Source organism: Vicia villosa, linkage group LG5 (assembly GCF_029867415.1).
Source record: "Vicia villosa cultivar HV-30 ecotype Madison, WI linkage group LG5, Vvil1.0, whole genome shotgun sequence".
Taxonomy (NCBI): domain Eukaryota; kingdom Viridiplantae; phylum Streptophyta; class Magnoliopsida; order Fabales; family Fabaceae; genus Vicia; species Vicia villosa.
The window spans coordinates 10,204,853-10,219,642 of NC_081184.1; positions in this window are offsets into that span (position 1 = coordinate 10,204,853).

A 14,790-nucleotide genomic window follows, 5' to 3' on the forward strand; every position below is an offset into this window, starting at 1 on the left:
CTGACAGCATTCAACTGTCACACAACTCAACTGACTCGACAACTTGGCCGAACAGACCAACCAGGCTCTGATACCACTAATGTAACACCCCATTTCTACCCGGAAAATATATATAAATCAGAGTTTTTCAAAATTTCTCAATAAACAAATGAGGCGTCACATAATCAAAACAAAACAAATCACCTCGTCGCATAAAGCGGATACATAGCACCTTTGAAATAGAATAACTTATTTTATTAAAACACAGCGGAATCACTTAAGAATGTATTCAATAAAATATCTTCAGTTAACTTAACATTTTGTCCAACCAAAATGAAACAATTAAATAGCAACATCAATAATAGTATAAATCGCTCCCCCCCCAGAGTGCTACGTATCAGAGCGACAACCGACTGGAGTAACGGCAACTAAATCTTCATACTTGAATACCTGCACGTTGCCAATATAAAGGCAACGGCGAAACAAGAAAAAAGGGTGAGATATCAAATCATATAAGTGGGCATATGATAAATTGCATGCTAGGATTTAGACATATAAAATCATTACATCACAAGTATCAATAGCTACTATACACATCATACTTCTACAGTTCATTAATCTCACATACTTTTCATCACACAACAAGTCATAATCATGTAAATAGTATCATCTAATAAATTTCACATATTCAAGTAAGCACAAAATTCAATAGTATAATACTCAAAAGATTCAATACTATTATCCCAAATATATACACAATCCATCATTATCACATATTCACACGTTTAACCAATTATATATCAAAACATCACCAATTTCAATGATCACATCTCATGTACACATGACAATCACATAAATGCATATATTCAAACATCACTTAACCTCAATGTGACTCAATGCAAGACATGTGACTCTATGCATGTGGTACCCAATGTGGACCCAAAGTTCCACCGCTTCCGATTCATATAGAATCTAGCCACGCTTCAGATCCGGACAAGATCAAAGCCACCAAATGTAAACATATAGTTTACCGCTTTCCGAATTCACTCTATAATCCAAGCCCCGCTTTTGTTTCAAAGCAAACCACCTTTGTTTCAAGGCACACCATGACATGAATGCATGTACAATGTTGACAAACATATGCAATTAAGATCATCTCTACCATCTTAATATTTAGCATATCACAATAATTCAACTCGATGAATTATCCACCAGTTGTACACAACATTCACAACACATACATATCATTCACATATAAAAGGCCAATTAATCAATTACGATTCACAAAATCCAATTAACACTAGTAACCATACTATCTCATGTTAATTCTCATTTTGCCAATTATATATGAACATACACATTTAAAATCAAGCAATTAATCATTAAAATTAATGTTATCCAACTACCCACAGAGAATCAATATCAAAACAACATCATTGACATAATAATATATATTTCTCAACATACATATTCAAGTCAAAACACAATTACGGATAAATTCTCAAAATATCGTAATTTACCGACAAACCAAATAGTTAATCTAATTCCAAATTATATTCTAATCAATTAAACACATTGAAATTAATTCAACTATTAATTTAATCAACCAATTAATAATCACACTATATTAATTTAATTCACTTCTATTTCTACTCCATTTCCAATTTTCTAGCATTCTATTGCTCAAGACCATTTTTATTAAAAAGAATATCGCGCTAGCTTTCTAACGCCTCAAACGGAGACTCAAACGGAGTTACGGTTCAAAAGATATGAATTGTTAAACTTCCAATGAAAAAAAAACAAACACCGACATTATACACTGACAACTCTAAACATGTCAGAATTACTCAAAACAAATAAAAGTATGACTCTTAATAATTCAAAACAACTCTAAAAACTTATTGTCAACTCTAACAACTCTATTGACAACTCTAACAACTTTATTGACAATTCTATTAAATTATTATAGTTTATTTATAAAGAACATTTAAACCAAATGAAATTTCAGTCAATTAGTAAAATATCACAATTTCAACAAAATAACACCACCACGTTAATCTACTAATTAAACTTAGCTACCACGTAAATTTTTATTAAATTCCGGACAACTAATTATATCGCTTAATTCGGCTATTTCGATCAAACAGGACTATTTATTAATTCAATAATTATTATTGTTAACTAGCCATTTATTCTACTCGTACTACATGCTACATAATACATACTACATACTACATACCACATACCACATACTTCATCATTCTTAATTCTAGTGTTTTCAATTTATTTATTTCTAAACTCATGATTCATTAAGTCACATTAAACAAACATAGAAACAAGGCATATAAAGAAAGCTGGAACAAAACAGATAGCAAAACAACAAAACAACAAAAAGTGCAAAACATGAAAACTGGGTGCCGCCGCTTGTCGTTCGTCATGGGTGGATTGGCGCTGTCCATCAACCATCTTAATTATTTTTTTCTCTTCAAACACTCAGCAACAACAATAGAAACACTTCCTAAAATCCCTAATTTTCATTCAATCGGACACCCACAACAATAGAAATTAAGGAAAACATTATTTCAACTACATGTTATTCATGGTGGTTCTCTATTTTCCAACAACAATTAACACAAGCAAGAGCAATAACTTCAATCTCTAATCCCCGCATACAATTGTTCATAAGCCCCATTATAGGAAGAGAACCCCACCCTTACCTTATCAATTGAAGCAACTCAATGGGTCTCCAATTTGACACCATGGATGGAAGTTTCTTAGCTTTGTTCATCTTCTCCAAGACTTGCCTCCTTCTCTTCTATTCTTCTTTCTTCATTAAGACAACTCTCCTCTTTCTAAATCTCTAAAACCCTAATATAAAACTAATTGGGATTAGAGTTTAAACTTTCTCTTTATTTAATATCCTCCAAAAATCAATTTAGGCCCAATAAAATATATTACTCAAATAATCAATTATATCACCTTTAATTAATATTCCAACAATATAATAAATTCCGACTTGTAAATAATATTATTCTTAATATTATTTTTCGACTTCAATTTAATAATTCCAAATGTGCCCTTAAATAACACCGACAATCCAAATTTGACCAATATATCATATTTCCGGTCTAATCTTAATTACTCAGAAAATTCCGAAAACTTCAAACATTATTCCAATAATATTTCTAATACTGAAAATATCAAAACTCTTGATTAAATATCAATCCGCTATCCCGAACTAATACCGACTAAATCGTCTCAAAATACAAAAACTTCACTAAACACTCTGAACGTCTAGATTAAGCGAATAATCGAATTTCCGGGTGTTACAACTCTCCCCCACTTAGAATATTTTCGTCCTCGAAAATCTACTTGAAAACACCATCGTAACCAAATCTCGTATCTAATTATCAAATATCCAAATCGCGTTTAGTAACACTTCAGTCACTACTTCTTCGGCACGGCAACGATTCCACAAGAACACAAACACATTACTATTCTTACCAGATTCACAATAATCTACGACCCAATGCAGCATCCTGGCTCATCGCACTTATTCCAACAGTCTATCAAACATCAAGATAACTTCACTTCACAGTCTTCTGACATATCGTCCTTCACTTCTTACAAGTCGTGTAACAACAGTGCAACGCAATGCTTCCGCTGCGCAACTCTGATAATTCTCTTTTAAGTCACCATTCTCGATAAAATTTTGTCTACTTATATGGTTCATAAATTCTCAATCCAATACAAACTTTCTTCAATACTCATCCTTACATCGTTGTTTACTTGATATTTCCAATCTTTCACTTTGCGACACTCTCTTGCATAAAACGTACCACACCGATTGTTAATCTCATCTAATTCTAACTCAACCATCCCTCTTACAGAGCTACATAAACTGATGGGCGACTATCTTCACGATAAAATATAGACACTCTTTCTACACTATTAAGACAACAAGACAGATCTATAATGTCCAACACAAGTTTCGTCTACCATTAACAATAGATTGAGGGTGATCAGTTCCCCAATTTGCCAATTAGTATCCGACAAACTTAGTGGAGTATAAATCGTTGTTACATCATAATAGCGTTCTTTCCGAATTTCCACTTAAATCCAATAACACGACGTAATCCAATGTTTCACTTTGGGTTTTCACAACTCCTACATCATCTTACCTTATCAATTGATCTTGTCGATGAGACACCGACATCCAAACATAATACAAAAGTCTGATTCATAATCACTTAGCATCACATAATTTGTTTCGTCTCAACCGAAGTCCTCCTCATGATAAACTGGCAATAGAAATTCCATACAACCCTTCTTTTATGCACACCGCCACTTTTAGCATCCCAAATACGACTTCTATCATCCCTAAGTCTGACTTTTTCTTCGCTACTACTTCACTCTTCCTTAAAAGTCATCAGTACTCAAATCATCTTTAATACCGAACAACTTGTTCTCTCATCTTAATCATCAACAACAAGTTCTGCTTAACTTCACTTCAGAAATTTGCGGTAATAAGCATTCTTATTCAACAGGCTTAGACATTTCCATAAGGTAGAATACAACTTCACCTCTTCGTAGGCTCAAACGGTACGTCCAAATGATACTCGAAACCCAAGATACAAATCTCTGACATTATCCGAATTGTAAACCTCGACATCAAGCATCGACAATTTTTATGTTATCTCCTAAACTCCTCAAATAACTTCGACGACAAACTTCACCCCATCCCAACATCATCACGTCAAAATCAAATCTATTAGGGCTGCGGAAATCATTCTTATAATACACTTCATCTCGTTATCTTTCTGACGCTTCAAACGAAGTTCAAATCAGATATCCAAAACTCAAGCTACGCGCATTCTCGAGTTCTAACTCGGGTTTACGATTCACAACACTTCACACATCGACTACGTTCATTAATCACTTATGCAAGTCTAACATAAAGTCTACTGCAACTTTATCACCTTAACACTTGTCAAACACCGGCATCAGACGCAAAGGTTAAACACACAGACAAGTTCTCAGTCCTCAACCGTGCTGAACATCACCACTCTCTAACTTCTGTTTCCCAAAATTATCCTTAACGTCACATCATCTTCGACTCTGGCTAACATCCTAAACTCTCAACAACACTTGCATCGTCGCTTGTCAACAACATACCTGACCATCCCTTACAACAGAAACATCTTTGAGAAGTAAGACTTCTCCCCACTTGGAATCAAACCAATCCATGCAACAAAGCAAACAAGTACCGACAGTGTTTCACACACATGTCACGTACTAAGGAATAAAACACTGACAGCATTCAACTGTCACACAACTCAACTGACTCGACAACTTGGCCGGACAGACCAACCAGGCTCTGATACCACTAATGTAACACCCCATTTCTACCCGGAAAATATATATAAATCAGAGTTTTTCAAAATTTCTCAATAAACAAATGAGGCGTCACATAATCAAAACAAAACAAATCACCTCGTCGCATAAAGCGGATACATAGCACCTTTGAAATAGAATAACTTATTTTATTAAAACACAGCGGAATCACTTAAGAATGTATTCAATAAAATATCTTCAGTTAACTTAACATTTTGTCCAACCAAAATGAAACAATTAAATAGCAACATCAATAATAGTATAAATCGCTCCCCCCCAGAGTGCTACGTATCAGAGCGACAACCGACTGGAGTAACGGCAACTAAATCTTCATACTTGAATACCTGCACGTTGCCAATATAAAGGCAACGGCGAAACAAGAAAAAAGGGTGAGATATCAAATCATATAAGTGGGCATATGATAAATTGCATGCTAGGATTTAGACATATAAAATCATTACATCACAAGTATCAATAGCTACTATACACATCATACTTCTACAGTTCATTAATCTCACATACTTTTCATCACACAACAAGTCATAATCATGTAAATAGTATCATCTAATAAATTTCACATATTCAAGTAAGCACAAAATTCAATAGTATAATACTCAAAAGATTCAATACTATTATCCCAAATATATACACAATCCATCATTATCACATATTCACACGTTTAACCAATTATATATCAAAACATCACCAATTTCAATGATCACATCTCATGTACACATGACAATCACATAAATGCATATATTCAAACATCACTTAACCTCAATGTGACTCAATGCAAGACATGTGACTCTATGCATGTGGTACCCAATGTGGACCCAAAGTTCCACCGCTTCCGATTCATATAGAATCTAGCCACGCTTCAGATCCGGACAAGATCAAAGCCACCAAATGTAAACATATAGTTTACCGCTTTCCGAATTCACTCTATAATCCAAGCCCCGCTTTTGTTTCAAAGCAAACCACCTTTGTTTCAAGGCACACCATGACATGAATGCATGTACAATGTTGACAAACATATGCAATTAAGATCATCTCTACCATCTTAATATTTAGCATATCACAATAATTCAACTCGATGAATTATCCACCAATTGTACACAACATTCACAACACATACATATCATTCACATATAAAAGGCCAATTAATCAATTACGATTCACAAAATCCAATTAACACTAGTAACCATACTATCTCATGTTAATTCTCATTTTGCCAATTATATATGAACATACACATTTAAAATCAAGCAATTAATCATTAAAATTAATGCTATCCAACTACCCACAGAGAATCAATATCAAAACAACATCATTGACATAATAATATATATTTCTCAACATACATATTCAAGTCAAAACACAATTACGGATAAATTCTCAAAATATCGTAATTTACCGACAAACCAAATAGTTAATCTAATTCCAAATTATATTCTAATCAATTAAAAACATTGAAATTAATTCAACTATTAATTTAATCAACCAATTAATAATCACACTATATTAATTTAATTCACTTCTATTTCTACTCCATTTCCAATTTTCTAGCATTCTATTGCTCAAGACCATTTTTATTAAAAAGAATATCGCGCTAGCTTTCTAACGCCTCAAACGGAGACTCAAACGGAGTTACGGTTCAAAAGATATGAATTGTTAAAGTTCCAATGAAAAAAAAACAAACACCGACATTATACACTGACAACTCTAAACATGTCAGAATTACTCAAAACAAATAAAAGTATGACTCTTAATAATTCAAAACAACTCTAAAAACTTATTGTCAACTCTAACAACTCTATTGACAACTCTAACAACTTTATTGACAATTCTATTAAATTATTATAGTTTATTTATAAAGAACATTTAAACCAAATGAAATTTCAGTCAATTAGTAAAATATCACAATTTCAACAAAATAACACCACCACGTTAATCTACTAATTAAACTTAGCTACCACGTAAATTTTTATTAAATTCCGGACAACTAATTATATCGCTTAATTCGGCTATTTCGATCAAACAGGACTATTTATTAATTCAATAATTATTATTGTTAACTAGCCATTTATTCTACTCGTACTACATGCTACATAATACATACTACATACTACATACCACATACCACATACTTCATCATTCTTAATTCTAGTGTTTTCAATTTATTTATTTCTAAACTCATGATTCATTAAGTCACATTAAACAAACATAGAAACAAGGCATATAAAGAAAGCTGGAACAAAACAGATAGCAAAACAACAAAACAACAAAAAGTGCAAAACATGAAAACTGGGTGCCGCCGCTTGTCGTTCGTCATGGGTGGATTGGCGCTGTCCATCAACCATCTTAATTATTTTTTTCTCTTCAAACACTCAGCAACAACAATAGAAACACTTCCTAAAATCCCTAATTTTCATTCAATCGGACACCCACAACAATAGAAATTAAGGAAAACATTATTTCAACTACATGTTATTCATGGTGGTTCTCTATTTTCCAACAACAATTAACACAAGCAAGAGCAATAACTTCAATCTCTAATCCCCACATACAATTGTTCATAAGCCCCATTATAGGAAGAGAACCCCACCCTTACCTTATCAATTGAAGCAACTCAATGGGTCTCCAATTTGACACCATGGATGGAAGTTTCTTAGATTTGTTCATCTTCTCCAAGACTTGCCTCCTTCTCTTCTATTCTTCTTTCTTCATTAAGACAACTCTCCTCTTTCTAAATCTCTAAAACCCTAATATAAAACTAATTGGGATTAGAGTTTAAACTTTCTCTTTATTTAATATCCTCCAAAAATCAATTTAGGCCCAATAAAATATATTACTCAAATAATCAATTATATCACCTTTAATTAATATTCCAACAATATAATAAATTCCGACTTGTAAATAATATTATTCTTAATATTATTTTTCGACTTCAATTTAATAATTCCAAATGTGCCCTTAAATAACACCGACAATCCAAATTTGACCAATATTTCATATTTCCGGTCTAATCTTAATTACTCAGAAAATTCCGAAAACTTCAAACATTATTCCAATAATATGTCTAATACTGAAAATATCAAAACTCTTGATTAAATATCAATCCGCTATCCCGAACTAATACCGACTAAATCGTCTCAAAATACAAAAACTTCACTAAACACTCTGAACGTCTAGATTAAGCGAATAATCGAATTTCCGGGTGTTACACAAAGCCCACTTTCCAATTCGACTATGCAATATTGGTTTTGATAGCATATGTTTAATAACATCACAATGAGACGAAACATAAACATCAACTGGCTTTATATAATACTTGAGTTTGATACAAGAGAAATATAAACAAAGGCATAGTTTTTCTATTGCGCTATACCTAGTCTCTGCATCATTGAGTAATCTACTTAAGTAATAAATGGCTCTTTCGATGCCATTGTCATCTTCTTGAGATAACATGATACCTATTGTATAATCTGAAGCTGAAATATATAGGCGCATGGGCTTCTTCCCATTTGGGGGAGACAATATTGGTAGATGCATTAAGTATTGCTTGATTTTTTTCAAAAGCTTCTTGATGTTCAACATGCCATTCAAACCTTCCTTGCTTGAGTCGAAGTAAGGGGAAAAAGCTTGCGTGCGTCCACTTAAGTTAGAGATAAATCTTCTTAAGAAGTTTGTCTTTCCTAGTAAAGACTATAGTTCTTTCTTCGTGGATGGAGGCTTTGTTTCCATAATAGCCTTTGTTTTATTCTGATTAATTTCTATTCCCTTTTTATGGACTATGAAGCCCAGGAAATCTCCATCCTGCACAAAGAAAGCACATTTAAGGGGATTCATCTTTAAGCCATGTTTTCTCATTCTTTCGAATGATTGGCTCAGATGGTCAAGATGACTGTAATCTGAAACAAATTTTACAACAATGTCATCTATGTATACTTGCATGAAAGTTTCTATAAAATCATGGAATATAGAATTCATTGCTCTTTGATAAGTTGCCCAAGCATTTTTCAGACCAAAAGGCATTACAACCCATTCGTAGGTGCCTATTGCCCCTGGGCAACGAAAAGCTGTTTTGGACACATCTTCTTCTGCAATGAAGATCTGGTTATACCCAGAATATCCATCCAACATACTTAGATATTCGAAGCCTGCGGCTGAATCTACTAGAATTTCTGCCACAGGCATGGGATATTCATCCTTAGGCGTTGCTGCATTCAGATCACGAAAATCTATGCATACTCTTAATGAACCGTTCTTTTTAATAACCGGCACAATGTTAGCAATCCATTCAACATACCTTGTAGTTCTGATGAACTTGCAACGTAGAAGTTTCTCGACCTCAGCTTTGATCTTCAAATGAATCTCCGGTGCGAACCTCCTAGGAGTTTGCTTGATGGGCTTTTTTCCTTCCTTTATGGGCAGCTTTAATTCGACCAAATCTCGCCCTAAACCAGACATCTCATCGTAATCCCATGCGAAGCAATCTTTGTTTTCTTTTAATAACGCAATAACTCTTGATTTCAAAACTGGCTCTAATTTTGCGCTGACGTATGTTACCCTCTTCTGATTTCCGTCTCTAAGATTTACTTCTTCGAGTATATCTTGGGTTAACATCTTTATATTTGACGCCATTGGGTCTTTCTCGAATCCCAAAGGTTCTTCATCGTAGATTGCGTCCAGCCTTTGATTCACCTCTTCACCTGAGATCTTTTCGGCTTGAACTGTGTCTTCAGGAGATTGAGGAATCAAATGTATCCCAGAACCCGTCGTTTCTGCCTCTCTTTGAATTACGTCGACAGTCATGTTTGATAATTCGGCTTCGAGAGCCGTCTTTCTTGTGTTCTCGGCTATGTAAGCCGAAATCCTTTCGAAGAAGGATTTTTCAGACATCATCAACGTCGTCATCCCAGCCTGTTGGCCGTATTGTTGGCAAATGCTCTATTGGTGCGGTATCTTCTGGACCGTCCATTATTTATCTATTCCATTGGAATCCATTTGGGTGTAAAGACAAATAGTATAAAACATTCTTATTTGGGGTGTATATATCTTCCGCAGCATGGCAAGGCCCTATGTTTGCCAAGTTCCTGTCGAAACTAGTTTTATTGACTTGATTAACTTCGGCCATGTAGTAACTCTGATCTCCTTCAATGTTTTCTACTATACAATCTTCCCTTCAAATGGTTAATCTTTGATGCATTGTCGAAGGCACAGCAGCAACTCCATGGATCCACTCTCTTCCTAGCAAAAGATTGCAATTCACCTTTGTTGGTATCACCACGAACACCGTTGGCCTTGTGACCGAACCCACAGTTAAATTCACTTGAATGACTCCTAAAGTTTGCCCTATTTTGCCTTCATAGTTAGACAAGACCATGTTATGTGGCCTTATATCAGTATCGAACATACCAATTCTCTTCAGCATGTATTGGGGCATTAGGTTCAATGCTGCCCCCCATCTACTAGGACTTTGTTAATGCCAACATTTTCAATCTTAGCCCTTATGTAGAGTGGTTTTAGATGGTTCCTCATACCTTCATCAGGCCTCACGAAGAAGGAATTCTGCTATTCGACTGCCCCATTGTTTAGCACATAATAACACACAAGTCTGTGTCTTGCCATCTCTTCGGCATCAGCTTTCTCACAATCTTCAGCTTCTGTCTCTTGGTTAAACTCATGAGGGAGTACTGATACAACATTGCAATTGAGGTTTATAGACGATACTCCGTCTAAATCGAAATCATTTGTCATCCTATCGTCTTCTTTCCAAGGGCTGGAATGCATCTTTTCTTCTTCTTTCTCATTTTCAGAATCGAACAACTTGCGTTCCACTGGAGGTTTACTTGTCCTTGCCCCCTGCGTTGGGATTTGGTTACTACTAGACTCTCTAATCTCCTTTGGTTTATATTCCCTTTGGGCCTTCTTCATCCTCTGGTGACTTCTCCATTGGGATCTAGACATAGGATTTTTGCCTCTGTAATTCTCCAACCTGTACATCTCTCGATTTGAGGTCTGGAATTGCTTCCTATATGCCATTGCAGTTCTTCCCCCTTGGTCCCAACTTCGCCATTTGTTGGTCCTCGCACCAACTTGCATCCATCTATCCCTGAGTATGTCTGCAGGGATTTTGAATGTGACCCTTCGAGCTCTAGGGTGCGGGCTAACAGGCCTCTTCGATGAGGTCCAGTTATCGAACCCATACATGTTGGGACGAAGTCCCTGAGTTTCTTGACCCATATAGAAATATACTCTTTCGAATGATCGTGCCAGTAGTTCTTCGTAGACTGCTCCACATTTGGGACACAATACAACCTCAGGGTTTTCTTTGTGACATCTTACCAAGAAACCTACTAAGCTTTCTTCAGTCCTTGGGTATACCTTTAGCAATAGGTTTCCTCTTCTCCAGGGTTGTTCCATTCTTTCTCGTAGGGCCCTCTCAAAATTAGCTTGAACCCTTTGATTTAGCATAATTGAACACCTTGGGCACATCAGCATTTTTCCACCATTTTTCTCATGACAATTCCAGAGATAATCTTTCAAACTTTCCCCTCTTGGTGGGATTTCAATGTTTCCTTTCTCCCTTATCAGCCACTTTTCTAGTTCTTCTATTTCAGACAAAGGCCGCCTAACATTGACCATGTTAACAACTGCCAGAGGAGCTTCAGAAATCTGTATCTGCTGAAGTTTCGCCCCAAGGTCTTCACTGGCCTCGCTAGTTTTCCCTTTCAGATCTTCAGTCATCTCTGCATCAAAGGATTCTTCAATATCAGTATTGAAGACTATATTTCCATTTAGGCTTTCAGTAGCCTGCTTTCCAGTTGAAATTATCTCCGATTCAGCAACATCAATTTCAGATACTTCCATCATGTTGACGTCAAGTGGTTCACACAGGTTAGTGTCAGCAACATTCAAAGGGTCTGTGTCAACCTTCATATGACTCTTGGTTTTATCAGCGAATTTCAGACGTCCATCCTTGATAGCATTCTGAATTAGATCCCTGAAAAGAAAACATTGTGAGGTTTTATGGCCTAAAAAACCATGATATTTGCAAAAGCCTCGCTTCTTCCGTTGTTCTAACGGGGGAATTTTGGAATTAGGAGGCACTATCATCTGGCCATCTTTTACTAGCAAATCAAATATTTTGTCACATTTAGTGACATCGAATGTATAAATTTTCTTAGGAAATCTATCACTTTTATCATTCTCTACTGGATTTTTTCCATTAGCAGGGGTGAGCAATTTGCAAGAATAAGGCGGTGCTTCTTTTAATTCAGCTAGATCTATTTCGACCTCTTCCACGCTGTATGAATCTTTGAAAGATTTGCCATCAACGTCTTCAGCCTTAATGTATGCTACTCTCTCCTTCTTGTAACTTTTATTTGCTCTGGCCTTTTCTGCTTTTAGTCATTCGGCTTGTCGAACCCTGTCTTCCAATTGGGCCATCTAGTTTCTTTCTAATTGAATAATCTAGACCGCCTTCAGCCATTTCGACTAATTCATGTTCTGGGACAACCGTGAAGCATCTTGATTTCAACAAACGGAACCTATTTAAGTAATCATCTATAGGCTCCGTGAACTTCCTCTTGATGCTAGCCAATTCTTTCAAACTTATCTTGGTTTGACCCATGTAGAATTGTTCATGGAATAATCTCTCCAAGTGTGCCCATGCGTCTATGGAATTTGGGGGTAAGGTAGTGAACCAAACAAAAGCATTTTTTGTTAGCGAACTAGGGAAGTATTTAATTCTTAAATCCTTGTTCCCTGCTAGATCCCCTGCTTCCGTCAAATATCTGGCTATGTGTTCCACCGTTGATTCGCTAGTGTCCCCTGAAAACTTCGTAAATTTGGGTACCTTGGTACCTCTTGGTAATTCTGTTTGCATAATATATTCGAGTATGGGGGACGTGTAGTTTGGACGTCGAAGTCCAGTATTAAGGCCATTATTAGCCATTATTCTTTCTATCACGGCAGTGAGATTGTTTTCTGTTGCCAAATTGTCTCTCCTAACCCTATGCACAACTTCGTCAGGATGTTCGTCTCTTCCCACTACAACTACTCTAGGCTGTTGCTGGGGAATTGCTTGTCGACCAACGTTAGTCGTTTGATTTTGAGTTTCTAAATCTACCACTTGATTTCGTTCGACTGGTGCTGGTCTAGGTGGCGGAACTGCGTTTCGAATTTGTGCTAGAACTGGGTCCCCTTCTTGATAGGTTGATTGGTTGTTTCTTCGCCTATTTTGTGGGACTCCTAAGAAATCCGCCATTCGTCCTATTTGAGACATTATTTTTTGATATGTTTCTACATTCTCTTGGTTAGTCCTGGCAATGTTTGTTGCTAATGGATTAGAGATCGGCCCCAATTCTCTAACAATGACCCCTAACATATCATGGTTACTTGCATCCATTTCCTGTCGAAATGCCGCTTGACTACTGGTGGTTAAGGGAGGTATTTGGGCAGAGAAGCCAGTGTTTTGTGCGCTTCTACCTATCGAACCGACATTAGGCGAAAACGCCATTGGGTTAGGTGCAGTGTATGTGGGCCCTGCTCCTCATAATCCTGCCATGTATGAATATGGAGTTCCATATGGGTTGTTGGGTCTCCAACTTTCTAAAGCGGATGATGATGGTCCTGGGGTAAATAATTGACTTGCAGCGTTTGTCGAGAAAGGTGGTATCTCGCTTGCGCCTGTGAGTGGAGGCACGATAGTCGAACTCGAGACTGGAACAGTCCCTGTTTTCCCTGATGTATTTTCGGGTATAGCCTGGGAACTACCTATGGGTGCAGATCCAGTCGAACCTGGTATATCCTGCGCTCCTTGAGTAGAAGTCGAAACGTGCGTAGAATTTGCCGCTACTGTTCCTGACCCCTGTGGGGGATCTTGATTTCCCCCTCCACTGGCCACATTGACCATTTTCTTTGTTGTACCTTCGTTTAGGAATCGGCTGTGCACTGTTGGTTAATTTACCGTTCCTAAGGTTCATACAAGGTCTTGATATTTTCTAGACAAAACAAAACAATCAATTAATAACAATTTGTTTGACACGGTCCCACTGTGCGTGCCAATTTGTTTACGGTGATTTCCGGTAAACAACCACTAGTCCTCTAAAATAAAAAAAATATACTTTGGTTACTCGCAGGATCGACTAGATTGATCCTAGGACATAGTCAAACAATTGTCTTTCAATATGATTTGGTTCATATTTGTTTGTTCTGACTTCAAGAAAACTTGTTTCTGATATGATCGTATGACTATTCATTTGAAACAACACTTGTTATACATGTTAATATAACTTTCGACAAAGAATATAATGTACAAGAATGTTAAATGCAGAAACGTAAAAATGCTTCGAAATGAAAGTTAAACGAAAAAGATAAAGGAATTGAAAAGATACTTGAATAAAGGAAGAT